The sequence below is a fragment of the Mobula hypostoma genome, chromosome 17 (genome assembly GCF_963921235.1).
Source record: "Mobula hypostoma chromosome 17, sMobHyp1.1, whole genome shotgun sequence".
NCBI lineage: Eukaryota > Metazoa > Chordata > Chondrichthyes > Myliobatiformes > Myliobatidae > Mobula > Mobula hypostoma.
Genome location: NC_086113.1, coordinates 57,158,168 through 57,184,980, shown reverse-complemented (window position 1 = coordinate 57,184,980; position 26,813 = coordinate 57,158,168). Strand labels below are relative to the sequence as shown.

The following is a 26,813-nucleotide window of genomic DNA, read 5'->3' as shown; positions in this document are numbered from 1 at the left end:
AAGTTAGAGAAGTCAATGTTCATGCCATCAGGTTGGAGGCTACCCAGACGGAATATAAGGTGTTGTTCCTCCAACCTGAGGGTGGCTTCATCTTTACCGTAGAGGAGGCCGTGGATAGACATGTCAGAATGGGAATGGGATGTGGAATTAAAATGTGTGGCCACTGGGAGATCCTGCTTTCTCCGGCGGACAGAGCGTAGGTGTTCAGCAAAGCGGTCTCCCAGTCTGCGTCGGGTCTCGCCAATATATAGAAGGCCACATCAGGAGAACCGGACGTAGTATATCACCCCAGCCAACTCACAGGTGAAGTGTTGCCTCACCTGGAAGGACTGTCTGGGGCCCTGAATGGTGGTAAGGGAGGAAGTGTAAGGGCATGTGTAGCACTTGTTCCACTTACAAGGATATGTGCCAGGAGGGAGATCAGTGGGGAGGGATGGCGGGGACGAATGGACAAAGGAATCACTTAGGGAGCGATCCCTGCGGAAATCAGGGGGGAGGGAAGATGTGCTTAGTGGTGGGATCCCGTTGGAGGTGGCGGAAGTTATGGAGAATAATATGTTGGACCCGGAGGCTGGTGGGGTGGTAGGTGAGGACCAGGGGAACCCTATGCCTAGTGGGGTGGCGGGAGGATGGAGTGAGAGCAGATGTGCGTGAAATGGGGGAGATGTGTTTGAGAGCAGAGTTGATGGTGGAGGAAGGGAAGCCCCTTTCTTTAAAAAAGGAAGACACCTCCCTCGTCCTGGAATGAAAAGCCTCATCCTGAGAGCAGATGAGGCGAAGACGGAGGAATTGCGAGAAGGGGATGGCATTTTTGCAAGAGACAGGGTGAGAAGAGGAATAGTCCAGATAGCTAAGCCCGCTGTGTTGTCATTAAAGACAGCCATGACTAAGCTAATTCCTTGCTCTGTATTTTATTTCCCGAATCTGTTAGCAATTGAGAATTGCATCAGAATATTACACTTGGTAACCTTGTGGATCTCAGTGGGTTAAGCGACTGAGGACGTGCTTCTCAAGTTACAGCAAATGATTACAGGGAACTAATACATTCATGCCTATTTTATTGTTCCTCAGTTCGTTAAAATATGATGTAACACTCCCGTTTAAGAACATTATTTGAAATGACAGCAACACTGGTAATTACACAATGGACAGGTTTCTTTACAAGTGTCATACAGTTATGCAGTCATAAATCTACGCATTAGGCTTTTAGAGCCTATGGCCTTTGAGAGTGTATTCCTGAAAATAGAAAAAAAAGGCAAATTATTTTTATAACACTACCGAAACAACTGAACTTACAAAACAATTCTATCCCACAGAGGTACATTGGGACGTTGTGATTTGCAGTGAACTGCAAGCCTTAACTTCACCCATATTAAAATAGCCTCGTAGAAAAAAACAACTGTGGTAGCGAAGCCAACACTTGGTTGTAAAGGACAACCATACTGCAGCAGCCCCGGTGTGTGAAGTTTATACTGCATTGAAACATTACATCATCCCTGACCAATCAGAAGTCAGCGAGTGACTGAGGTTCCAGCCAGAGGTCTCGAGCTCATTATGTTACCCTCGGAAAAAAGTAGCACAGCCTTTCTGTAGCTAGGGAAATTCCGGCAAAATTGTTCCAGCGGCTCCCTTTTCATTTAAACAATATTCTGGCAGATACGAAACACCTACATCAGAAAGCAAAAGGCGTTGGAAGTCTGGAATAAAAGCAGAAAATGTTGGAAATACTCAGCAGGTCAGACAGCATCTGCGGGGAGAGAAATATAATTAATATTTTAGGTGGAAGATCTTTCATCATAGATATATAATGATGCCTAATCAGTGTAAGAACGGGGTTGCTACTGCTGAGGGTTGAGAAAAGGAGGAGGAACTTGTGATGTCTAGCTTCTGTACGGAGATGAAACATCGCGCCCATTGAAAGAGATGTGTGTGTGTGTGTGTGTGTGTGTGTGTGTGTGTGTGTGTGTGTGTGTGTGTGTGTGTGTGGAAGGCCGGTCACCTTTAAGGCAGTTAGAGATTGAGATGTGTGTGAGGGCTGGGAGTTGAAGGAAATAGAATCCGAGCTACAAGGAAGACACGCTTTAGGACTTTGCAACTTTTCTCCCATCTGCACATTGCAGGAATATTGACCCTAAAGAGGACAAGCAACGTGACCTAGAAAAGAACGATGAATGCATTATATGATCCATGTTTATATTTATATTAAAATGTTACTCTTGGTAACGTACTATTATTATTTATATTTATTATATCATTTCACTAAGTTTGTTTTTCGAGTTCAGGGCAATAAGCTCTTGCAAAGGATGGGTTAAATTAGTTGGCAGTTTACAATCTGCGCTATTGTTACCAATGCGTCCTACCGCACTGCCTGGTCCAGATTACTTAACTGGATTTTAAAAGTCTCCTTGGTTGTACGGTACACGTGACTTTTACAAGTTTAGCCTCTGTGTCGGAGCGTGGAACAATGTACTATCTCCCAACATTTCTCTCCAGTGGGTTGAACAGCGCTCGGTTGCAAAATACTAATTTACATATTTTCCTCTAGCTCCGGTTCTCTACAGCTATGTGCTCACATTAATCTCTGGGGCTGCTGGCAGCCCGCCAGTATGTGTGTTGTCTTGCATCCTTTGCATATAGTAGAATCCTTAAGCTATTGCAGACACAGCCAACTGCTCCATATTTGGCTTCTGTTACATACACACGCACTTACAGGGAGTGAGAGAGAAAGAGAGAGAGGAGAGAGAGAGAGAGAGCGCGCCAGTGGAGAGAGCGAGAGAGCTGTCTGCAAGACAGACATTACTACACAACTGTACAAGCTTCGCTTCCTTTGCCGAGAAGCGCCACCTTCTAAAAGAATCACCGCCTTTTATTTTAATACAGTAAGTCTTTTAAAATGTTCGTCCTGGAAGGGATCTTTTCTCCTACTCAGTTGCTCGGTGTGTGTGTGTGTTGTGAAATGGCTGGTTTCCCCACAGTAGTACAAACGCCGCCTTTCCCACAGATCTGATTGAGAAAACTGCAAATGTGTGTAAAAACGGAGTACGCACTAGATGTGGCTCAATCGGTGCTTAGCTTCCCCACCCCATATTTGCACCGTTTGCTTGTTTAGGGAAGGGAGGGAGTTTGAACCTGGTGCCAGATTTGGGGGGGGGGGCGGGGGGTGGTTGGGGGAATCCTGTTTACGGTGGGTTGGGATACAAGTACCGGGGTGTTGCCTTAGAAAGCAGTGGCTGACAGCTCCGCTCAATCGGGTCACCCAGGAGGGGGGTTCGCGTTGCGTAACACAGGCTAGTCCGCTCAAGGCAAGATTTAATTTTGTTTACAATGCTGGCTGTGCATTGTAGTAGTGGGGAGGGGAACTGCGTAGTTAAACCTAAAGTAGACGCTGCCAGAGTCTGCTTATTGTTACTTTGTCGCCTCCGACTTCTCTGCACGGATCCCTGTGTCACCCCCCCCCATATGCCTTCTCATTCACGCGGTGCGGGGGTATTGGTCCTCGGCGCGTTTAACTGGGTTGTGTACTTCTCCAACACTGCCGAGAAATCTCGGCACTCTTTCTCGCGAACGCATCAGTATTTTGTTTTCAAAACCATCACATAGTGTAGGAAATTGAGAGGGGGAGCTGGAGGACTCGGTGTCTTGACCCCTGTTTTAAATAAAAGAATAATGTCGCTTCAAAGCGGCAGTTCGGTACAAATGGGGACGTTATCGTTTGGTGAGATACAGCTCCCGGGGATGAAAACATGAATGAGTGTGGGAGTAGTATAATTACTTCCAAGACATCTGTATCAGTGCCATGCTTTAAAAAACATACATTAAATTTTCTGTGCGTTTAATGTACCGAATGACGATATCCGCCTGTACAAGTTCTTGGATAATCTACCGGGTGCACTGCATTTATGTACATGTTGGTGTAGGGTTTCACTGCACAACCCGTGGATCTGATCAATCATGTAATTAGATCTGGTCGCTTGGTAACAGACGTTATTTATCTGCTGATGGAGGTGCGTATGTTTATCTTCTGAAAGATCTTCCGTTCTTTAGTATATATCAGTAAAATATCCTTTCCCCTTCAACCAATACACTTTCAAATGTATCGAATCGCAATTTTTGTTTTGGTACAGGAAATAAATATGTTCTGTCTAATTCAAGATCCTTGTAATCCTGGATATGTTTTAACATCAAGCAATCGATGTTGCGGTTGATTTTATATATAATGCTGGCTCATGGCTAATCTGGGTAGGGTATGCGATTTAAAACGCCGCCGTGCCTGACCTTTCAGGGGTCAGTGCTCAAGGGATCTCTGTGGGGCAAACCTGGGAAATCGCGTCCACTTGGAAACTGCTGCGTTCAGTGAAAGGACATTTGTAATTGTAAGTTTCAGACTCTAGACTGGTAATCTTGACGTCTTCCTTGTTAAAGGTATTGTTCTTAGTGGAGTAGTATGTGTGACATGTCAGGAATGTGTGAATGTATGTTGGTGCAACCTTTTATTGTATGTACAATATGGTGTGTGTGATGGGAAGGGGTGATTTGATAGATTATGCGTCTATAAGAGTGCACGGGGCGTTAGTGAGATTCAAGGATGGTTCGTAATTTTAGAGATTCAAAGGTTGTAGGAATCATGCCAATAGAGGTGTCTGATTTGTCACCTATTGAAATCTGTGCATTTTTTAGTACCAGTTGGAAGTGTGTGTGTGTGTTTGGTCACCAGTTTCCTTTGGTAGGTAACTAAAAGATGGGCCAGGGCAGCGGTGGGGGGAGTACCTTGTATGTGACAAGTATCTCTCTTTTTTAACCCCTGGGAAAGCAGGGATGTGTTACTGATAATCTGACTTTGTCACTTTTGCCCTGGTAATCTTGGGGATTTTGGGGGGAAAACCTAGCATTATGCACATTCACCTCAATGAGGCAAATGTGCGTTGTGAAGTCTGATGGTATCCTGGTGCCTACATCATTGTGGTTACAAACATTGAGTATAGACCTTGTAGTGAGGCTCATCCATTTCCTTCCCCACAAGAATTTAGCCTAAAATTTCAGATAGAAGAGAGCGATCCCTAAAAATAAGACCATTGACCAATCATTTCCAGTTTTGGGAACAAGTAGTCAGTCCATAATATCAACCCTTAGTAAATAATTTGTGCCCAGAAATCCAAACAAGTTGAAATCATGTGAGTTTGGCCACTCCGTGGGTCAACGCCAAATGAAGATGAGGGTATGATTTCAGATTTCAAATTTTTCTCGAAATATCATTTGAATAAAATAGTTGGAGCAGTTAAAGTGATGAGAGGGACTGAAAGAACATGGACTCTTATTATCTTTACTGTTGTTCAGGCCTTTTAATAATGAAAAGGAAATCCAATTTAAAAGACTTTTGAAGATTTATGAAAGGTCAGTCCCAGACAAAAGTAAACATGTGAAGCGTGTGTTCAGTGGAAATAATGCTGGAAGTATTTAGTGTTTAATGTTCCATTCAAAATGTGGTCTTTGGTCCAAAAGAAATAGGCAACTGAGGATTTCATGTGCCTATTTCATTTCTAATGTAACTTACCAGGGTTGTGATGTAACTTTAACTGAACTGTGTCAAAACTAAGACAAGTTAAAGGTCTAGCAACACACATCAAAGTTGCTGGTGAACGCAGCAGGCCAGGCAGCATCTCTAGGAAGAGGTACAGTCGACGTTTCGGGCCGAGACCCTTCGTCAGGACGGAATTTGGAAATCTTAATTTCCAGCATCTGCAGAATTCCTCGTGTTTACAAGTTAAAGGTCTACATGCTTTTACCACTCTCCCCAATATTGTTTCAATTGTTTTCTATCTAATTCTATGCTTGTCCTTCCTTTATTCCCTGCCTAAAGCTCTCAGATTTAATTGGACACTTAAATACCATGTCTGTGTACAGAAAAGGGATGAGCACTTTTGTGCCAAATGGCTTCACCCGATCCCCCCAGAGCCTTTCACCACCTGTTGGACATAATGTCTAGGGGGGTGAGTGCTCACCACTTTCTTGGTTGAGTGTATTTTACTCATTTCCCCAAACTGCTCACCCTCTGACACTTTCCTCTCTCCTCCTGATTTACCCAGTTCTTCCTACACCCATCCTAGACCATCATTACCTTGCTACGTTCCCCTCCACCACCCACTCCACTTGTGCACTGTTCCCACCTCCCTCACTGATACCATGTTCCACTTCCCTTCCCTGCAAGATTCCATCAGCTGCAATGCTTTGTCACCCCCACTCATCTCCCACTCTCCCCTCCTCCCTGTGCCTATCTGCTTTTCTCACCTGGATCCACCTATTTCTTGATAGCTCTTGCTTCACTCCTTCCCCTTTCCTCTCCTCTATCAGTCCAGTTGAAGGGTCTCGACCTGAAATATTGACTGCCCATTTCCCTCCACAGATAGTTCCCTTATTCTCTCCTGAAGCCTCCTCCGTCTATACCTCCCTATCCTGTTTTGTTGAATGCTACAAGACATTTTCCAATTCGAGAAGGTGCCATGGAGTTAGAAGTTTGTGTTGGTGGGTGAAGCTACAGTTTCTCACCACTGCATTTGCCAATGTGGAAAGTTAAGAGCAAGGATGCATTATTGTCAACACAGCAGTGGTTGAGGTGAGCACTGCAGAATGGTGCTGCAACTATTGCATCTCACAGTGCAGTGGAAGCAAGAGAGTGGTCGAGGACAGCAGAGGGCAGACGAGATACTAGACATCAGCAGGATGAGCATGCTTGCAAAGGAATTATAAATACATTGACTTTGAGGCAGCAGATGTTTTTCTTTTAAAAATGACAGACGTAAAGGTACTTTAAACTGACCATTATCTTACTGCACGGAAGTGCTTATACTTCAAGTGCATATATATTTGAGGCCTTTTCCCTAATGTTGCCTGCCTCAGTCTTTCTTTAGCTAAGGGAGCTGTAGTGATAAAGGTGGCCTAAACAACATCTTGTTTCAATTCACAAACCTATGATCATTTGAAAGGTACTTCTGTGTAAAAGAAAGTGGAATCATCAAGTGATTTAATGCCAACTAGCCTATTGACTGTGGATTTAATGTGCTGATTTTTTTTCAATTGTCGTATAATTTGAATTAAGGAGCTTTGAATTCAGCTGGATAAGGGAAGTAACTGCATTAAGAGCAGTTCACTTTTACTTGAATCATTGCGAGGTAAAAGCTTTTGTGTACTGCACCCAATGGCATTCCTCAAGAGCTACCGTGAGTGTGCTGCCTGTATGCTGCTGAAGCTTGTACTGATGAAAGACATCACTTTATGGTATCTTGATGAGCTGAATTCTTGATCTCCTGATCTACCCTGTCATTGCCATCGCACTTTATTTGCCCACGTGAACTGCGTTTTCCCTGACTGTAAAGCTATATTCTTCCTTTATTTTTACGACCTTATGATTGAAATGATCTGTCTAGATGGCATGCAAAACAAAAGCTTATCATTACATGTGAAATAATAAACTAATATCAGTCTCCTGTCCACTGAGTGTGGAAGAGTGACCACTTATGACATCATTGCATCTCAATATTAAATTTTTATTTGTTCAGATACCCAATTTACATAGGGAACAAGAAGTGGAAATAAAAGGGCATCAGTTATAGGTTTCAACCTGGCTACCTAACCAGAGCCTTTGCATCCAATACAGGCTGGATTAAATATCACAAAGGTTAAAGGGGGGGGGGCCACAGTAGTGTAGCGGTTAGTCAGACAACATTACAGTTCGGGACATCCTGGCTTCCTCTATAAGGAGTTTGTCTGTCCTCCCCGTAGAATGTGTGGGTTTTCTCCGGCTGCTCCGGTTTCCTCCCACAGTCCAAATACGTACCAGTTAGTAGATTAATTGTTCATTGTAAATTACCCCGTGATTAGGCTTGGGTTAAATCGGGAATTGCTAAATAGCGCAGCTCGAAGTGCTGGCAGGGCCTATTCCACGCTGTGTCTCTAAATGACTAGAACTCCTGGGTCAGGCTGGGATTGGCAGTGTTAGCTTTTAATTTTATTCCTGAGCAGATCTCTGCTTCACATCTCTCAGAAGGCTTTCGTGCAAAGAGCTGTTTTGGAGAGGTTACTATTATGTAAACAACTGTGGAATCCATTTTATGCACAGTAATTGGCCTGTAAAGTGAATGAATGTCATTCTGTTAACTGAGGTGTTGGTTACATAATCCTGTCGTCATTGTCCTCTGCATCTTCTTCACGACTCCCAAGAAAGTGATTACATTTTGCTGTAATGATTTAAATGGTCCATGAGACTTTTTGGAACAGGCATTCTACATTTTCCCAATACATTTTACAGATAAGAACTTCAGGATTAGTTTCCAACTGGCTTCAATCCCATTTTAAAATTATGTTCCTGCATTATCCATTGGAAGGAGATATCATTCCTAACATATCCTGCTAATTCCTGCGATTATTGTAAATACTTCAAGCAGAGCATTCCATGACCTTGTCATTCGTAGGGAACATATCCAATTTTACCCACTCTCTCATCGCAGTTTATTCACTTCTTTCCAGATATTATCCTTGGCAAAGCATCACTTGAATTGCTGCCCTGTCCTCACGCCAGGCATCTAGAACAAATTAGCAATGAGCTGAGGCACTGAAGTAGTGGCAAGTTTCAGCCTGTGACCTGTAGGGAGTGGTATTCTTGCCTAGGCTAGATTTCAGCCCTCCCTAACAGTAGCTGTCAGCTGCAGGCATCTGTCACTCTTCCGGAGTGTCTGGCGGACACTCCAGCATCGGTCAGTGGTCCTCAGGCACGTCCTGGGAGGGAAGGGAATGGAAGAAGGATCTGTGAGCTGAGAAGAGATGGTCCAAGGCAGCGCGGTGGGACAAGAAAGCCCTTTGCCATACTATATGTAGAGTACATTTACCTGCATTTTATTTGGTGGCCTCCCAGAGCCCCTTCAACAGTTAGTGGCCAGGTGGAAGAAGCTCGGTCAGAAAATGCATGCTTCAAACAATTTTTAACCAGTATTTGTGAGGGGATTAATAATATGTTGTGGCGACCAAATTTTCACATCAGGATGTGGTCTACTCTTAAGTGTCCTTTGAAGTTGCTGAGCAAGCCACTCAGTCCTACCACAACCGCAGCCTGAATATCAAGACAGCACAACATCTGACAGACCACCTTCCAGTGGCTCGGGCGCCAAACTTGTACCCAGCCTACTTCTCCCCACAAACTATTTGGGGAGTGTTGTCTCAGTTGGAAGAACCATCACACAGATATGACAGTGGCAGCCTAACTTGGTCATGTTGACAGAATCAAACCTCAGAATCAGATTCACTGACAGAACATGAAATCTGTAGTTTTGCAGCAGTACAGTGCCAAGATATAAACATTTATAAAGCTAAAAATACTGCTAAAGAAAGAAATAATATAGTAGCGTTGATGGACTGTTCAGGAATTTGATGGTGGAAGGAAAGCAGGTGTTCCTAAACCACTTAGTATGAGCCGTCAGGCTCCTGTACCTCCTCCCTGATGGCAGTAACAAGAAGAAGGCATGTCCCAGATGATGGGGGTCCTTAATGATGCATGTTCCCTTCCTGAGGCAGTACCTCTTGAAGATGTCCTCACTGGAGAGGGTTGTGCCTGTGATGGAACTGGCTGAGTCTATAACCCAGGGCGGACAAAACCAATTCTGGCTGAGCTTAGAGACGGAATCAGGTCCGCTCTGGCGGGGTTTGCAGGCCATCACTTACTACAAAGCAAAACCTAACATCATGATTGGCTGTGATGCTTTACCCCTAGATTAACTCAATGCCTTTTAGGCATGCTTTGAAAGGGAGAATAAAACTACACTTGTGTGAATCCCTGCAGCCAACATCGGAACATCTTTCAAGAGGGTGAACCCTCACAAGGCATAAGTGTACCTGGTAGGGCTCTGAAACCCTGCGCCAGCAATGTTCAAGGACATCTTCAGTCTCTCACAGCTGCAGATATTATTTGCCACTTACTTCAAAAGGGTGACTATCATACCTGTGCCCAAGAAGAGCAGGGTGATCTGCATCAATGACTATCACACAGTGGAACTCACGTCTACTACAATGAAGTGCTTTGAGAGGTTGGTCATGGCCAGAACCAACTCTTGCCTATAAAGGACCTGGACCTGCTGCAAACAACAGGAATTCTGCAGATGCTGGAAATTCAAGCAACACACATCAAAGTTGCTGGTGAACGCAGCAGGCCAGGCAGCATCTGTAGGAAGAGGTACAGTCGACGTTTCAGGCTGAGACCCTTCGTCAGGACTAACTGAAGCACTGAACCTTCAGTTAGTCCTGACGAAGGGTCTCGGCCTGAAACGTCGACTGCACCTCTTCCTACAGATGCTGCCTGGCCTGCTGCGTTCACCAGCAACTTTGATGTGTGTTGCCTGGACCTGCTGCAACTTGCCTATCGCCACAATAGGTCCACAGTGGATTAAATCTCCCCTCGGCCTTGGATCACATGGACAATAGTAATACCTATGTCAGGCTACTGCTCAGCGTTCAACCCTCAGTTCGAATCAACACAGTCCAAAACCTGGGCCTCTGTACCTCCCTTAGCTTTCTCACTGGGGACCAAGTCTGTGTGGATTGGAAATAACATCTCCTCCTCCCTGACAGTCAATGCTGGCACACCTCTGGGGTATGAGCTTAACCCCTGCTCTACTCCTTCTACACCCACGATTATGTGGCTAGGCACAGCTGAAATGACATTATAAATGTGCTGATGACACAACTATTGTTGACAGAATTTCAGATGGTGACAAGGAAGCACACAGGAGCGAGGTAGATCAGCTGAATGAGTGGTGTTGCAGCAACAACCTCGCATTCAATGTCAGGAAGACGAAGGAACTGATTGTGGACTTTAGGAAGGGGGAGTCGAGGGAATAAACACCATTCTTCATCAAGGGATCAGCAGTGGAAAGGGTGAGCAGTTTCAAGTTCTTAGTGTCAACATCTCTGAGGATCTACATATAGCCCAACAGATTATGTAACAGATCGATGCAATTACAAAGAAGGCGGCTATACTTCATTAGGAGTTTGAGGAGAATTGGTATGTCACCAAGAACACTTACAAATTTCTACAGATGTACTGTGGAGCATTCTAACTGGCTGCATCACTGTGTGGTATGGAGGGACCACTGCACAGGATCAGAGATAGTTGCAGAAAGTTATAAACTCAGCCAGCTCCATAACAGGCACTAGCCTCCCCAGCGTTCAGGATGCTTTCCAAAGTTGATGCCTCAAGAAGCCATCATTAGTGACCACCATCACCCAGGACATGCCCTCTTCTCATTGCTACCATCAGGAAAGAGATACAGGAGTCTGAAGGCACACACTCAACATTTCAGAAACAGCTTCTTCCCCTCTGCCTTCAAATTTCTGAATTGACAATGAACTTATTAACACTACCTCAGTATTTTCCTGCAAACATGAGAAAATCTGCAGATGCTGGAAATTCAAGCAACACACACAAAATGCTGGTGGAACGCAGCAGGCCAGGCAGCATTTTGTGAGTGTTGCTCAGTATTTTACCCTCTCTTTTTGCACTACTTATTTAATTTTCTTTTATATATTTATTGTAATTTATAGTTATTATTATGTATTGCAATGTGAGGACCTCCATTGGGCAGAATTGACCATTGATATTGCGTGCCAGCCGGACAGTACAATATGGAGAACAAGCTGTTGCCTATGTAGCAAGCTGCCCCTCTCCACACATCAGATGAGCCCAAAGGAATGGCAGAGACTGATACAATTTGGCCCCAGCAGCATCGCAGGAGTTGCCAGTCAGCATTGAACTCATTGTAGAGTTCATTGTAGAACTCACAGGGAGTGGCACAGCCTTAGGGACTCCAGCTCTGGATATTTCTCTCAGAGTTTACTCCCGAAGCCTTCCCCATGAATGGGTCTAGCCATAAAACAGTGGAGGTTTGAGCTCAGAGTTTTCCTTCTCCTAGATGAGCAGCCAACCACAGCTAACGAGCCACATCTGCCAGAAATGACAGGTTTTAAGGCACCAGTAACCCACCTTTGCCCCTTCTCCTGTTGGTAGAAACGGTTCCGCCGGGCTTAGTAGCTAAGCCACATGTGAGGCCAGGAGCTGGACTTGGTTGTCAGAGGCTACTTGAGGTGCACGCCATTGGGAACATTTAATAGGTAGTGGGAGTTTGTCCCCATTACCACCCCCCGGCTATAACAACCTGAAGGAACCAATGCACTGCTGCCACTAAACAAGGAATTTCACAACATATGCTAGCGATATTAAACCTGACTCTGAACCCTCTGGAGTCTCCTGCAATCCTGTGCATTGGAGGCTGTGTACCAGGCTGCGATGCAACAAGTCAGAAAGCTCTCCGCCGTACATTACTTTGTATGAGTGTTTGGTGTTGAGCATAGGATAGATTCTCTAAGATGGTGACACCCAGGAACTCGAAGCTGCTCACCCTTTCTAGCACTGACCCTTCACTGAGGGCCAGTGTGTGTTTTTCTGACTTTCCCTTCCTGAACCCATAGTCATAGTTCATTTGACTTGCTGATGTTGAGTTCAAGGTTATTGTCGTGACACCACTCAACGAGCCGACCTCTCTTGTTCCTGTAGGTCACCTTATTGCCTTCTGAGATTCTATCTACAGTGGTGGTGTCATCAGTGAGCTTACCGATTGTGCATGTGTTGTGGATAGTCACACGTTTATGAACGTTGTGAGAGTAGAGTAATACCAAACCACACTGATTGTGTAAACAAATCCATCACAAACCTTGGGTACTGCACCTCCTGACACACCTCCTGTCTACCACAGGGAGTGGCACAGCAGTTCATATGAGGGAGGCGGTGGCCCTGAAAGTCCCGAACAATGAGTCATAGCATCAGGTGGAACACGGGCAATTACCACCTAGCACCCTCCCTCAACTGATGAGTTATTCCTTCTCCATATTGAACAACACATGGAAGAGCATTGAAAGTAGCAAGGGCTAAGAATGTACAGACTGCACTGTCCATCAGCAAGACTGGCTAGTAACCCCACCTACAGGCTAGCAGAGCTGTGAAGGGCAGAACAGCCAGAGTGGATCTGTGGCCAGATGGATTTGAACCAGCCTCCATGACCTCATCCTCAGTAATCGATCTCCAGCAGCAGCCGCACTTGTTCACTGTAACATTGGACCTGGTGACTGCCACATCGTACAAAACCTCTGCCTTGTGTGGCACTGTAATTGTGCTAAATGGGATACACTCAGGACGGACCTTGCGTCTCAAACTGGACATCAGTGAGGCAGAGAAATGCACACCAGCACAAGCTGTAACCTTGTGCAGTGCTCACTTCCCCAGGGGATCAGTACTGGCTGCACAAGTTATATGTGAAAACAATGCCCTGCCAAACTGGTTGAAGCTGCAGCACAGGGCACACATCTGATAAACAGCAAAACATCGAACAGAGCAGCACAGGAACAGGATACCAAATTAAACTAAATCTCTTTTGTCTGCACATTATCCATGCCCCACCATTCCCTACATATTCGTGTGTCTATGTAAAAGCTTCTTAAATGCTACAATCATATCTGCTTTCACACTACCCCTGGCAGCCTTTTCCAGGCATCCATCACTCTCTGTGTAGAAAAATAAACTTGCCTTGCATGTCTCCTTTAAACTTTCCCCTGTCACCTTAAACATATGTCCGTAGTAATTGACATTTCTGCTCTGGTTAAAAGATTTTGATTGTTTACCTCGTCTATGTCTTTGATAATTTTGTAAACTTCTATTAAAAGTAACAAACAATAGGCAAGATCAAGAGATCTACAACCACCACATTCTACAATGCCTACTCTTCAATGACGGTGGAAAATTAAAAAGCTGATGGGGGCAGGCTCCAGAGACGTCCTTATCCTCTGTGATGGTATGGCCCAAGATATGTTTGCTAATGATAATGATGCATTCAGCTGTATGCTCAGTCAGAATTTCTTTGTCCATCTTGGCTTCCTCCTGAGATCTCTGCATTCACAGAAGCCTGACTTTTTCAGCCAATTCTATTCTTTCCTTGTGATATCAAGGAAAGACTGGAACTTCCAGTTAAGATGGTGCCACCAAATGTGTGTGACAGCTGTCTGGTAGTCAAAAAGCTAAGAAATCCAATTAAAAACATCACTAAAAATACCTTATCAGTTCAGTTCAGTTTTCATTTATTGTCATTTAGAAATGCATGCATTAAAAAATGATTCAACGTTCCTCCAGAATGATATCACAAGAAAAACACAGGACAAACCAAGACTAAAACTGACAAAACCACATAATTATAACACATAGTTACAACAGTGCAAAGCAATACCATAATTTGATAAAGAGCAGACCATAGGCAAGGTAAAAAAAAAAGTCTCAAAGTCCCAATAGACTCATCATCCTATGCAGGCGGCGGAATGGAGGAACTCTCCCCGCCATGAAGCTCCAAGCGCCGCCAACTCGCCGATGCAGCACCATTGGAAGCACCCGACCGCAGCAGACTCTGAGTTCGTCCGAAAACTTCGAGCCTCTGACTAGCCCCACTGACACAGCCTCTTCGAGCACCATCCTCTGCCAAGTACTTCGACCCCACCCCGGCTGCCGAGCAACAAGCAAAGCTGAGGACTCTGGGCCTTTCCCTCCGGAGATTCTGGATCACACAGTAACAGCAGCAGTGAAGCAGGCATTTCAGAAGTTTCACCAGATGTTCCTTCGTGCTCTCTCGGCCATCTCCATCAAATCAGGATTGTGCACAGCACCCTACTTGACCAATAACAGACATCACCACCGGAGTGGCCGCTGCGAGCTGCGTTACGCCGCCATCTTCCCGCAATTTTCTGAGGTAAGTTGTGTTAAATTAGTGGGGCAAACAAGGGGCAAGCGATGGTGCGGTAAGTTTGGGGGAGGAGCCAAGACGGTGTGTTGCACAATTGTTGCAGGTAGAGTTCCAATGTCCTGGGAGTGAGGTTGGATCGCTCTGGGAGGAGTCAGGGCTCGGGCAGAGAAGTTCCAATGCTTGTTCAACTGGCCCGGGTGTGAGGTTGGATTGCTCTGGGCGTGAACTCTTTTGAAGAGCTCGAGAGTGGCTTTGGACTGAGCAATGAAATCTGGGCCCAGAGTGAGTCGTTGGGCTGTGTGGTCTAGGCTCAGAGCCTTTTACAGTTGCGTGAGGTACTTTACGCTGTTTAGGCAATATAAACGCTGGCACAGATCGGAGGGGAGAGCCGATTTCACTCCTCTCTCCAGGGTGTGGAGCCTTTCGCTGTTCCATTGTTGGGTTGATTTAAATGCTGGCCCAGATGACTGAAAAGACAGGGTGCGGTCAGGACGAGAGCAGATTTCGTTTGTTCTCCGCGTTGGTCATCTCCATAGTGCTGAGGCTACGAAGACTGCCCTGGCTGCTGTGCTCCATGCCCATCAGTATGATGAACTGATAAGCGAGGCTTTGGGCCTACTCTGGGCTGCTCTGGTGTTCAGATTGGAGGACTCATTTTTGGTTCAGAATGCAGTTGTTCGCTTCAAATGTTTGCATGGTTTTAATTTTTTTTTGGTACATTGGGTGTTGGTCTTTTATTTTTATTCTTTTTTCTTTAATTTGGTTCTTTTGGGTTTCTTGCTTTGTGGCTACCTGTTGAGCAAGCAAATCTCGAAGTTATACATTCTTTGATAATAAATGAATTTTGAATTTTGAATCTTGTATTGCTAAGGTGATGGTATGAAACAACATTTCAGCTGTAGTGCTGAAGATCTACACACCAGAACTATTGAGCTTCCAGCCAAGCCAATTGACTGTAGTGGCATATACCTGACTGGAAAATTACCCAGGTATTGGTTTATTATTGTCTCATGTACCAAGATACAGTGAAAAGCTTGTTTTGCACACTGTTCATACAGATTAAATTGTGACAGTACATTGAGCTGGAATAAGGTAAAACAGTGACATTGCAGAATAAAGTGTAAAACCTACCAAAAAAGTGCAGAGTAGGTAAACGATAAAGTGCAGGATCACAACGAGGTAGATTGCAAGGCCAAGGATCCATCTTATCTTACAAGTAATCCACTTCTGAGTTTAATAACAGTGGGGTAGAAGTTGTACTTCAGCCTGGTAATACATACTTTCAGGTTTCTGCATCTTCTGCCCAATGGGAGAGGGGAGAAGAGAGAATATCTGGGGTGGGTTGGGAATATCCTGTTTACTAAAAGCAGGACCAACCCAATCCAGAATCAAGGATGATTTGCTTTCACTCCAGTTTTCTGGAGTTTGATCTGTCTAATGGGGTCACTTGTGGTGTAAGATCGCCCTCCTGACGCCACAAAGCTTTTCTCTCATCCACATACACAATGAAGGGGTGTGATGCAATATTGTGTGCTTGCCCTGGTGAGTGCAGGCTGTAACAACACTGAAGCCACTCAACATTATTCTGAACAATGCACCCCATCATCTTTCTCAGCATTCATTCACTCCACCACCAGTACATAGTAATGTCATGTGTACCATCTATAAAAAGTACTGCAGTTACTTCCCTCATCTTCCCTGATGTCTCGATGTAAAACTCTGACCTCAAACACCAAGAAGGAAAAAAGTAGCAGATGGAGGGGAACCCACCTGATTTGGGAATATATCACCCATCTTTCATCGTTGCCTGATCTAAATGCAGGAACTCCCTGCCCAACAACACTGTGGGCTTCATCGGAAGAACAAACATTGTTCATGAAGGCAACTCACTTTCAGCTTCTCATGGACAGTTAATGCTGGACAGTAAACAGTGGCCTTGGCAGTAACACACAGATCTTGCAAAATGATGTATTATCCCAGAGTAAAAATTGTGAATGCCTGGGAGGCCACTTTTAATGGACCTGTTTGCCATTGTCGTTACCTGAAATTGATCCTTGCTGCCTTCTTTCACGTCTTTGGAACAACTCAAAATTGACCAAACCTGTATACAGGTTTCCCCCGCCACCCGAAGGTAGAGGTTTCCTATGAAACGGTTTGTAAACCGAAATGTCGTAAAGTGAAGAAGCAATTACCATTTATTTATATGGGAAAATTTTGTGAGCATTCGCAGACCCAAAAACAACCTACCAAATCATGCCAAATAGCACATAAAACCTAAAATAACAGTAACATATAGTAAAAGAAGGAATGATATGATAAATACACAGCCTGTATAAAGTAGAAATATTTCTCTACAATGATTGCCTGCACAGATCTCCGTAGCGAAAATCTCACGCAAGTGCTCTCGGCAGAAAATCTCACGCAAGCGCTGTTGGCAAAAACACGGTCTCCAGTAACCTTTAAACTATGAATCTGCCAAATCTACCAAATAACACGTAAAAATACACAGCCTATATAAAGTAGAAATAATGTATGTACAGTGTAGTTTCACTTACCGGAATTGGGAAATCAGCGCCGAGCACACTGATGATGGTGTGTTAGACTGAGTTGTCGCAGTCTGGGTGGTGCAGTGGCCCCCACCCTCCGGGCCGCCGACCCGATACATTGCCACGAAGAACGCAGCAGTAGCCGGGAGGCACACAGCACATCGTTAAGAAAAAAGCCGAAATAAACATGCTAATTAATTAGGTGCCGGCCGGCACGTAATTGTCGGTCCAGATCAGAGGCGATGCAATCGGAAATCGGCGCTGATCTGGGCCGACAATTACGTGTCGGCAGCACCTAATTAAGTGGCATGTTTAGTTCGGCATTTTTCTTAAAGATGTGCTGTATGCCTCCCGGCTACTGCTGCTTTGTTCGCGAATCGGTAGAGTATCTGTCCGGGGCCTGGGTGTTGGGGTGGTGGGACACAGGGGTGTCATCTCATCGTCGATCAGGGCAGGCAGCTCATCTTCTCCTATGACTGCCTGCCTCAATGTCGAAGGTCGAGGTTCATCGTCTGCTGTGGCTGATGTGGAAGGCTTGCTTGACTGCTGAGCCTCACGCATTTTTCTATCATACAGTTGTTTGTAAGCACTCAAACCATCCTGCAAATATCCCCTAAACCTACGTACCCTTTCAAGATTAAGGTTGTACTTTATCATTGCAGCGAAAATCTCACGCAGTTGCTTCACTTTCTGCACTCGGTTTCGATTGTTATCCTTTCCTCTTCCAATTGCATCAGCTCTTCATCTATCAGTTCTTGGTCATGGGATGCCAAAACCTCTTCAACATCATCTTTGTCAACTTCCACAAGCCATCTCACTTTGTCCTTGCTTCGTTCACCACGATCGAAATGCTTAATTATGTCTAGTTTTACGCTAAGTGTAACACCCTTACTCTTTCAGGCTTTTCCGACACTTTAGAACTCATCTTGCTAACGGCTGCTCAATGCAACGTGTTTAACATAGAAACATAGAAAATAGGTGCAGGAGTAGGCCATTCGGCCCTTCGAGCCTGCACCGCCATTTATTATGATCATGGCTGATCATCCAACTCAGAACCCCGCCCCAGCCTTCCCGCCATACCCCCTGACCCCTGTAGCCACAAGGGCCATATCCAACTCCCTCTTAAATATAGCCAATGAACTGGCCTCAACAGTTTCCTGTGGCAGAGAATTCCACAGATTCACCACTCTCTGTGTGAAGAAGTTTTTCCTAATCTCGGTCCTAAAAGGCTTCCCCTCTATCCTCAAACTGTGACCCCTCGTTCTGGACTTCCCCAACATCGGGAACAATCTTCCTGCATCTAGCCTGTCCAATCCCTTCAGGATCTTATACGTTTCAATCAGATCCCCCCTCAATCTTCTAAATTCCAACGAGTACAAGCCCAGTTCATCCAGTCTTTCTTCATATGAAAGTCCTGCCATCCCAGGAATCAATCTGGTGAACCTTCTTTGTACTCCCTCTATGGCAAAGATGTCTTTCCTCAGATTAGGGGACCAAAACTGCACACAATACTCCAGGTGTGGTCTCACCAAGGCCTTGTACAACTGCAGTAGTACCTCCCTGCTCCTGTACTCGAATCCTCTCGCTATAAATGCCAGCATACCATTCGCCTTTTTCACCGCCTGCTGTACCTGCATGCCCACTTTCAATGACTGGTGTATAATGACACCCAGGTCTCGTTGCAGCTCCCCTTTTCCTAATCAGCAATGCCGTTCCGAATCCGGGGCAGAGCGGCTGCTTGGGGCGCGCGCTGTCTTTTATCGCACGCTGATTTTTTTCATCGCGCGCTGCCTTTCTTCGTAACAATGAAAACACCTTCTGAAAGCAAAAACAGGGTACTAATGTAGGTCTTTCGTAACAGTGAGGTTTCGTAAAGCAAACGTTCGAAAAGCGGGGGACAACTGTATACTTGACTCCTGAACTCCAGTTTCAGAAATTGTGGGCATTAAACCGTTAATCTGAAATGCAGTAACGGGCTTTCTATTACTGAGATTGGCACACTCCATAACTTTTTCCTATGGCTGAAATGGCTTACGCAAGAGGGCACAGGTTTAAGGTGTTTGGAAGTAGGTACAGAGGAGATGTTAGGGGTAAGCTTTTTTACGCAGAGAGTGGTGAGTGTGTGGAATGGGCTGCCGGCGATGGTGGTGGAGGTGGATACGATAGGGTCTTTTAAGAGACTTCTTGATAGGTACACAGAGCTTAGAAAAATAGAGGGCTATGGGTAACCTTAGGTGGTTTCTAAAGTAAGTACGTGTTCGGCACAACATTGTGGGCCAAAGGACCTATATTGTGCTGTAGCTTTTCAATGTTCTATAACAGGAGTAACACTTCTTTCTGCAGTATTTCAAACTCTTGATGATAAATCCTTATATCTGATTTCCTTTCTAATTGCTCTTTACACTTATTTTAATAGCTTTTAGGCCCTTAAAACTCTTTGCCCATCTATCTCCTGATAGTTCCCTGTTAACCTCTATTGATAAGGTATACTGAAATACAATTGTCATGTTAGTTTGCATCTCTACAGTTTAATTCATTCATTTCCTCCTGCAATTTTCTGATAATTTATAGTTAATAATATACTTATAACATAGCATCATTTGGTACTTTGACTATGCTTCCCTCTATTTCCAAATCCAGGTTATTATTCCTATGGGGACACCACTGTCCACCAGTAACTCAGTCATCTCTCTGCTTTGCATTGTACCCCCCCCCCAGAAAAATCAGATATGCCACTTAGATTGTTCAAAATCCACTTTCAATTGTATTTGTTTCAAATCCACCTGTTTAACATCAAGTAATAATCCTTCATTTGCTTCATTCATGGAATCGAGAGTCTGTTACCTTAGTTAAACAGCTTACCTTTAGTAAATTTGTCTGGCTGCCTGCAAATTCTTTTTGCCTTCCCAAGTTTTGTCTATCTTATTAATGACCTGCAGTCATTTATCTCCCTGTGACTTTCATCTGGTTGGACCTTGGTATCTGTCTATAAGCCTGCATATATAAAGACAGTTAATATTTCCAGGGTGTATATTGAAAAACAATTTAATCTAAACTGTATTGTCAAGAGTATGAGAAGGAGTTCAATACCTATGCCATAGATATATTATTGCAAGTGTGTAATGCCTGTCCCTACATCCCTGCCCTTATCCAAAATCCAGGGCCCTAAGTAGCTCTTCAAGGTGAGGCTGACATTCACCTTCATCTCTAACAGCCTTGTTTATGGCATCAGGTGCTCTCAATGTAGCCACCTCTAAATTGGTGAAACCAGGTATAAATAGGCAATTGCTTTACTGAGCACCTGTGCTGGTAATGAGTGGAAGAGAATTGGGTGGGGGGAGTGGCTGAGTTGGCTCGACTGGAAGCTTGCTGTGTTTTGCTTGATGCCTGAATGTGGTTCGGAACCTGTTGAGGGAAAGAGAGTGGGGAAGGAATGGAAATTGCTGGGAGGGGGTCGTGTGGGTCCGGTAATGGCGGACAAGATAAGAGGCGGGGTTGAGGGAAAGAAAGTGGAGAAGGAGAGGGATAGAGACTTGGGATCAGAGGTAGGCAGCTGGGGAGAGGTGGATTATTGTGAAAGGAGAAATAAAGGGAATGAGGAGGTAGTGAGGGGTCAGATGAATAAAAACCAAGACAAAGGGAATAAAAGAATAAGAAATGATAGTGGAGAAAGCTCTGAAAGTGAGGAAGATGAACAAGTTCAGAGAGGAGGTGTTGTCATAATTAGGTTTAATGAGAAGGCTCAGGGACATATGAAGAAAATTAACCCGTTTGTGCTAACAACAACTCTGACAAATAAGATAGGGGAAATAGTATTTGCAAAAGTCCTTAATGATGGCAACTTATTGGTAAGATGTGCGAATGAGGAACAACTTGAGAAAGCACTCAAGCTAAAAGAGATAGGAAAATGCAAGGTGGAATACACTGGGAGAGTGGGAGCACAAAACAGTGGTTGTAAAGGAGTGATCACGGGGATACCAATGAGTATAAATATGGAGGAGATAAAGAAGAATATCAAAGGAGGGAAAGTAATGAATGTTCAAAGACTGAAAACAACAAAGGAGGGAGTGAAAAAGGAAAGTGAATCAGTATTGATTGAATTTGAAGAAGAAAGAGTGCCAAGGAAGGTGTTCCTGGGTTTCATGAGTTACCCAGTAAGGGTGTATGTGCCAAAGCCATCGAGGTGCTATAATTGTCAAAGGTTTGGACACGTGGCTAAAAACTGTAAAAGGCAGAGGAGATGTGCTAGATGTGGGGGTGATCGTGAATATGGAAAGTGCGGAACAGGAGTTCAACCAAAATGCTGCAATTGTGGAGGAGCTCATAATGTTGCATATAGTGGGTGTGAGGTTGTGAGACGGGAGACTAAAATTCAAGAAATAAGAGTGAAAAGAAAGATCACTTATGCAGAAGCTGTAAGAATGTCAAGAGAACAGAATAATGCTCCTAATGAACAGGGAGCAATAGGGATACGAGAGATGCAACAAAGAACAAATGACAGGATTTATGTAGACAAAAAGGCTCTAGTAACATTCATTGCAGGAGTGATTAATAGTACGGCTGAGGTAAAGTCAAAAAGTGACAAAATTCAGCTGGTGGTAAAAGCCATGTAGGGTTAGTAGGACTGACATGGGAGGAAGTGAGGGAGAACCTCAGTAATCAGTCAAGCCAGGAAGTGTCATGTGTTGGTTAATACTAATTATGGTGATTCTTTTACAATGGAATGCAAGAAGCTTACTGGCCAATAGCCAGGAATTCAAGCACTTTATTAAAGAAATGGTTGTAAAACCGGATGTAGTGTGTATTCAGGAAACTTGGTTGAAACCAACTTTAGACTTTGTGGTATATGGGTATACAATGATAAGGAAAGATAGAAATCTAGGGGGAGGAGGGGGTTGTGCTATGTTAATCAAGCAAGGTATACCATATAGGGTACTGAAAAAAGGAGATGATCAGGAATACATAGTGGTGGAAGTGTGGGAGAGAGGGGAGGGAGTGGTTATAATTAACTACTACAATCCATGTAAAAGGTTGGATTTGGACAGCCTATTAAAGATACAAGGACAAAACAGACATAAAGTAGTGTGGTGTGCAGATTTCAATGCTCATAGCACAATATGGGGGGATCAGATTACAGATCCAAATGGAAAGGTAATTGAAGATTTGATGGAAGAAAGGGATTTGGTGTGTATGAATGATGGTAGCAGCACAAGGATAGATATAACAACAGGAACTGAGTCAGTGTTAGATATTACGTTAGTGTCTAATACCTTGGCTGGCATTAGTAACTGGGGAGTTTGGACTGCTTCAACAGTAGGCAGTGATCACTTCCCAGTTTTGTGTTCAGTGGGTGAAAGAGTTGAAGTAAGACCAGGTGGCGGAACCCCAAAGTGGGTGTTTGAAAAAGCTGATTGGGGGAAGTTCCAGAAGCTGAGTGAAGAAGGGTTGACAAAGATTGATATTTCTGGAAATGTAGATGAATTAAACAGTCAGGTGACTTCAGCAATCATCATGGCAGCAGAAGGATCTATACCTAGGAGTAAAAATAGGATGAATAGAAAACTGGTACCATGGTGGACAGAGGAATGTTGTCAGGCTGTAAAAAACAGAAATAGAGCATTCAGGCTAGTTAAAAGAACCCATAATATGCAGCATTTGGTTCAATATAAGAAAGCACAGGCAATGGTGAGAAGAACTATACGTCAAGCTAGAAGGGCAAGTTGGAGGAGTTTTTGCGACAAGGTAGGAGATATGGGGAATGATTAAGAGGATGGGAGGAGATAGAAGGGAATGGGAATATCCAGTAATAATATCTGAGGAGGAAACTGCAGTCTCCAGTAGGGATAAGGCTGAGGTCATGGCCAAGTCATTTGTACTGATACACAGTTCAGAAAATTTGTCTGAAGAAGGGAGAAGAAGAGGAGAAAGAATAATGAGCCAACACCCAGGTGTGTTAAGCAGGAGGGAAGGAACAGATGATATAATTGATGATACATTTACATTAGCAGAAATGGTGAGAGCAATAAAGAGATCAAGACCAACCTCCCCAGGGAAAGATCTGATATGCTCTGTGATGCTAAAAAATCTAGGAGAAGGAGCGCTCTTGAAGTTGCTGCATTTTTATAACAGAGTGTGGGAGGAGGGAAGATTACCAAGTGCATGGAAAGAAGCAGTAGTAATTCCAATAAGGAAGCCTGGCAAGGATCTGTCAAAACCCACTAGCTACAGACCAATTGCATTAACATCAAGTATATGTAAGATAATGGAAAGGATGATAACAGAAAGGTTATCATATGAGCTTGAGAAAAGGGGAATGCTGGCAAGTTATCAGAGTGGTTTTAGAAAGGGAAGGAATTCCATGGACTCAGTGATTATGTTAGAGACTGAAACAAGGAAGGCCCAGGCAAATAGAGAGTCAGTAGTGGCAGTGTTCTTTGACATTGAAAAAGCCTATGATATGATGTGGAAGGAAGGATTATTAATTAAACTGCACAAGATGGGGGTTGGTGGGAGAGTTTTTAATTGGATTAAAGATTTTTTGTTTGGTAGAAAAATTCAAGTTCGGATTGGATCAGAATTATCAAATCAGTACATAGTGGAAAATGGCACACCTCAAGGTAGTGTGATTAGCCCGTTACTTTTCAACATTATGATCAATGATGTCTTCACAAAGGTACCAGTGGATATAGGTAGGTCACTGTTTGTGGATGATGGGGCCTTGTGGAAAAGAGGCAGGAACATGGACCATATAATCAGGAAACGACAAGAAGCAATTGATGAAGTGGTGGAGTGGGGTTATGATTGGGGATGTAGATTTTCAGTAGATAAAACTCAAACTGTATTTTTTACCAGGAAAAGGGTTGAAGTAGGGAAGAAGTTAAGAATGTGTGGGGTTGAATTAGAAAGGGTTGCATCATTTAAATTTCTGGGAGTTATATTTGATTCACGATTAACATGGGCAGACCATATCAGGAAAGTTGAGGAGAAATGTAAAAAAATAATAAATGTGATGAGATGTTTGACTGGCAGGGAATGGGGAGCAAGTTGTTTAGCTTTGAAGAGAATGTATGTGGCTTTAGTGAGATCTGTATTGGATTATGGAAATATAGTATATGGATCAGCAGCTAGGTCTCTTATAAGGAAACTGGATGTGATTCAGGCTCAGGCCTTGAGAGTGTGCAGTGGGGCTTTTAAAACGTCACCAGTGTCAGCCCTACAGGTAGAAATGGGAATAATGCCTTTGGAACTGAGAAGGATGCAACTGATGGCAAACTACTGGGCTAACTTGCAGGGGCACAATGATTCTCACCCTACTAAAGGAGTGTTGCAGGAGTGCTGGGAAAATGGGAGGTTTCAGAGGGATACCTTTAGTCGGGTAGGGAATGATATTGCGAAAGAATGTGGAGTATTTGATCTGAGGATAAGTCCTTCAGTAGTTTATCCGGTTGTAGCTCCATGGAAGCTTGTATGGCCTGACATAGACTGGCATTTGTTAGAGGTAAAAAGGAAAGAAAGATATAAAACAGATTTGGTAAATGCATTTAACTGTCATATGATGGAAAAGTATAGTGATTATACTCACATTTATACGGATGGTGCGAAGGAACCTAAAACAGGAGTGACAGGGTTTGGGGTGGTAATACCAGCAAAAGAAATTGGAATCAGCAGAATAAGTTAGGGGTGTTTACAGTGGAAATGCTGGCAGTGTTGGTTGCGTTGCAATGGGTGCAGAAAGCCAGACAAACCAAAGCATTGATATGTTCAGATTCATCCTCAGTTCTAGCAAGTTTAAGGTCTTTTCACACAAACAGTCGGCAAGATGTACTTTATGAAGTCCTTCAGTTAGTTACAAGAATTGCAAATCAGGGAGGTCAGGTAAAATTTCTATGGGTTCCAGCACATGTAGGGGTGAAGGGGAATGAGAGGGTGGATGAGTTGGCAAAGAGGGTGTTAAAGAAAGAAAATGTGGAAATGCACATTAGTATCAGTAAAGCAGAGGTTAAGTGTGTAATCTGGGAAAAAGTCAACCGAATGTGGCGAGAAAGATGGGACAGGGAGGGGAAAGGGAGGCATTTATATCAAATACAAAAGAGTGTTGCAGTTACTAGGGTAGGTAATGGAAACAGAAGAGAGGAAATTGTGTGGACTAGGTTAAGGCTGGGGCATTGTGCATTAAACAAAACATTGAAAATGACAGGGAAACACCAGACAGGATTGCGTGAGGAATGTCAGGAAGAGGAGTCAGTAGAGCATGTAGTTTTGTGTTGCAGGAAGTATGGGATACAGAGAGAGATGATGAGAAATAAATTAAGGGAGTTGGGGATGCAGGAATTCACACTAAAAGGGTTGCTGGGCATGGGTGAGAGAGCACAAGTCCAGGTATTTTTAGCGTTTTTAAGGGATACAGGGGTTTTTTATAGAATATGACGAATAAACAGGAATAGGATACTAGGATGGTCGAAGATGGGAGGGTGAAGTGTAGGTTTGTGTGTGTATATATATATATGTGTGTGTGTGCGCGATTGGGTGAAGGGATTTAGAATGTATGTCTAGTGCACATTCTGGAGCAGAGGGTGGCGGTAATGCACCATTGAGCTGGATGCTAACCGCCGTAAAACAAGATACAGACAGAGATAGAGCACCTGTGCTCTATCTGCCAAGAACTGCTGGAGCCCTTGGGTGTCATCCGTTCTAATGACCCTCCCCAGTCCCATGCCTGTTCACTACAGGGTGAAGCTAAATGCAAACTAGAGGAAGAACATCTCATACTCTGCCTGAGTAGTGTGCTACTGATAGCAGGAAAATTGAATTTTCCAGCTCCAGGGTAAACTGCATCCCCCTTGCCCTCATCTTCTCAGTTCCTCCTGCACTCACTCTAGCCTCCCCCCCCCCGACCCCATCACTGTGTCTCTTTCCCTTCTTCCACCCACTCCATCTGCCCATCACCCTACCCTTATGCTTTCTGAAAGCTGAGGGGAGACACTGTGAGTTTTTGAGTAATGAGAAACATACAGCAGACAATTGGTATCTTTATCTAAGGGTCAAAGTGTCTAGTATTCGAGGACATGCATTTAAGGTGAGAAGGGGAATGTTAGAAGATGTGCAGGGCAAGTTTTTTAAACAGAGAATGGTGGGTACCTAGAATGCACTGCCAAAGGTGATGGTTGAGGCAGATATGGTAGAAGCATTTAAAAGGCTCTTAGACTGTGACAAGGTGCAGAGAATGGAGGGATATGGACAATGATGGATCATTCAGTCAGAAAGGATTGGTGTTTTTAGATATCATTGAAGTTAGGTACAATATCACAGGTTGAAGGGCCCTTCCTGAGCTGTACTGTTCTCTGTTCTATCATCCAGACTTCCTTGTCTTGTTGAATCACCATCCTTTCTGTCACTTTCTCTCTCCTGTCTTCCACCCTATCACAAAACTCCCAACTTCCCTCCTTTT

At 44.0% G+C, this 26,813-nt stretch overlaps 1 protein-coding gene across 4 annotated transcripts in view; it reads left to right on the top strand.

The window, feature by feature from the left end:
• Window positions 1–2,490: 2,490 nt before the first annotated feature.
• LOC134358048 (ataxin-1-like) overlaps window positions 2,491–26,813 on the top strand; it is a 478,119-nt gene continuing 453,796 nt past the window's right edge. For 3 of the 4 annotated variants that reach the window (XM_063069934.1, XM_063069938.1, XM_063069933.1), the window contains exon 1: window positions 2,495–2,879. The gene's annotated coding sequence lies outside the window, so the exon portion shown is untranslated. Of the gene's footprint in view, window positions 2,880–26,813 lie in introns of all 4 variants that reach the window. The other variant, XM_063069941.1, reaches the window with a different exon arrangement.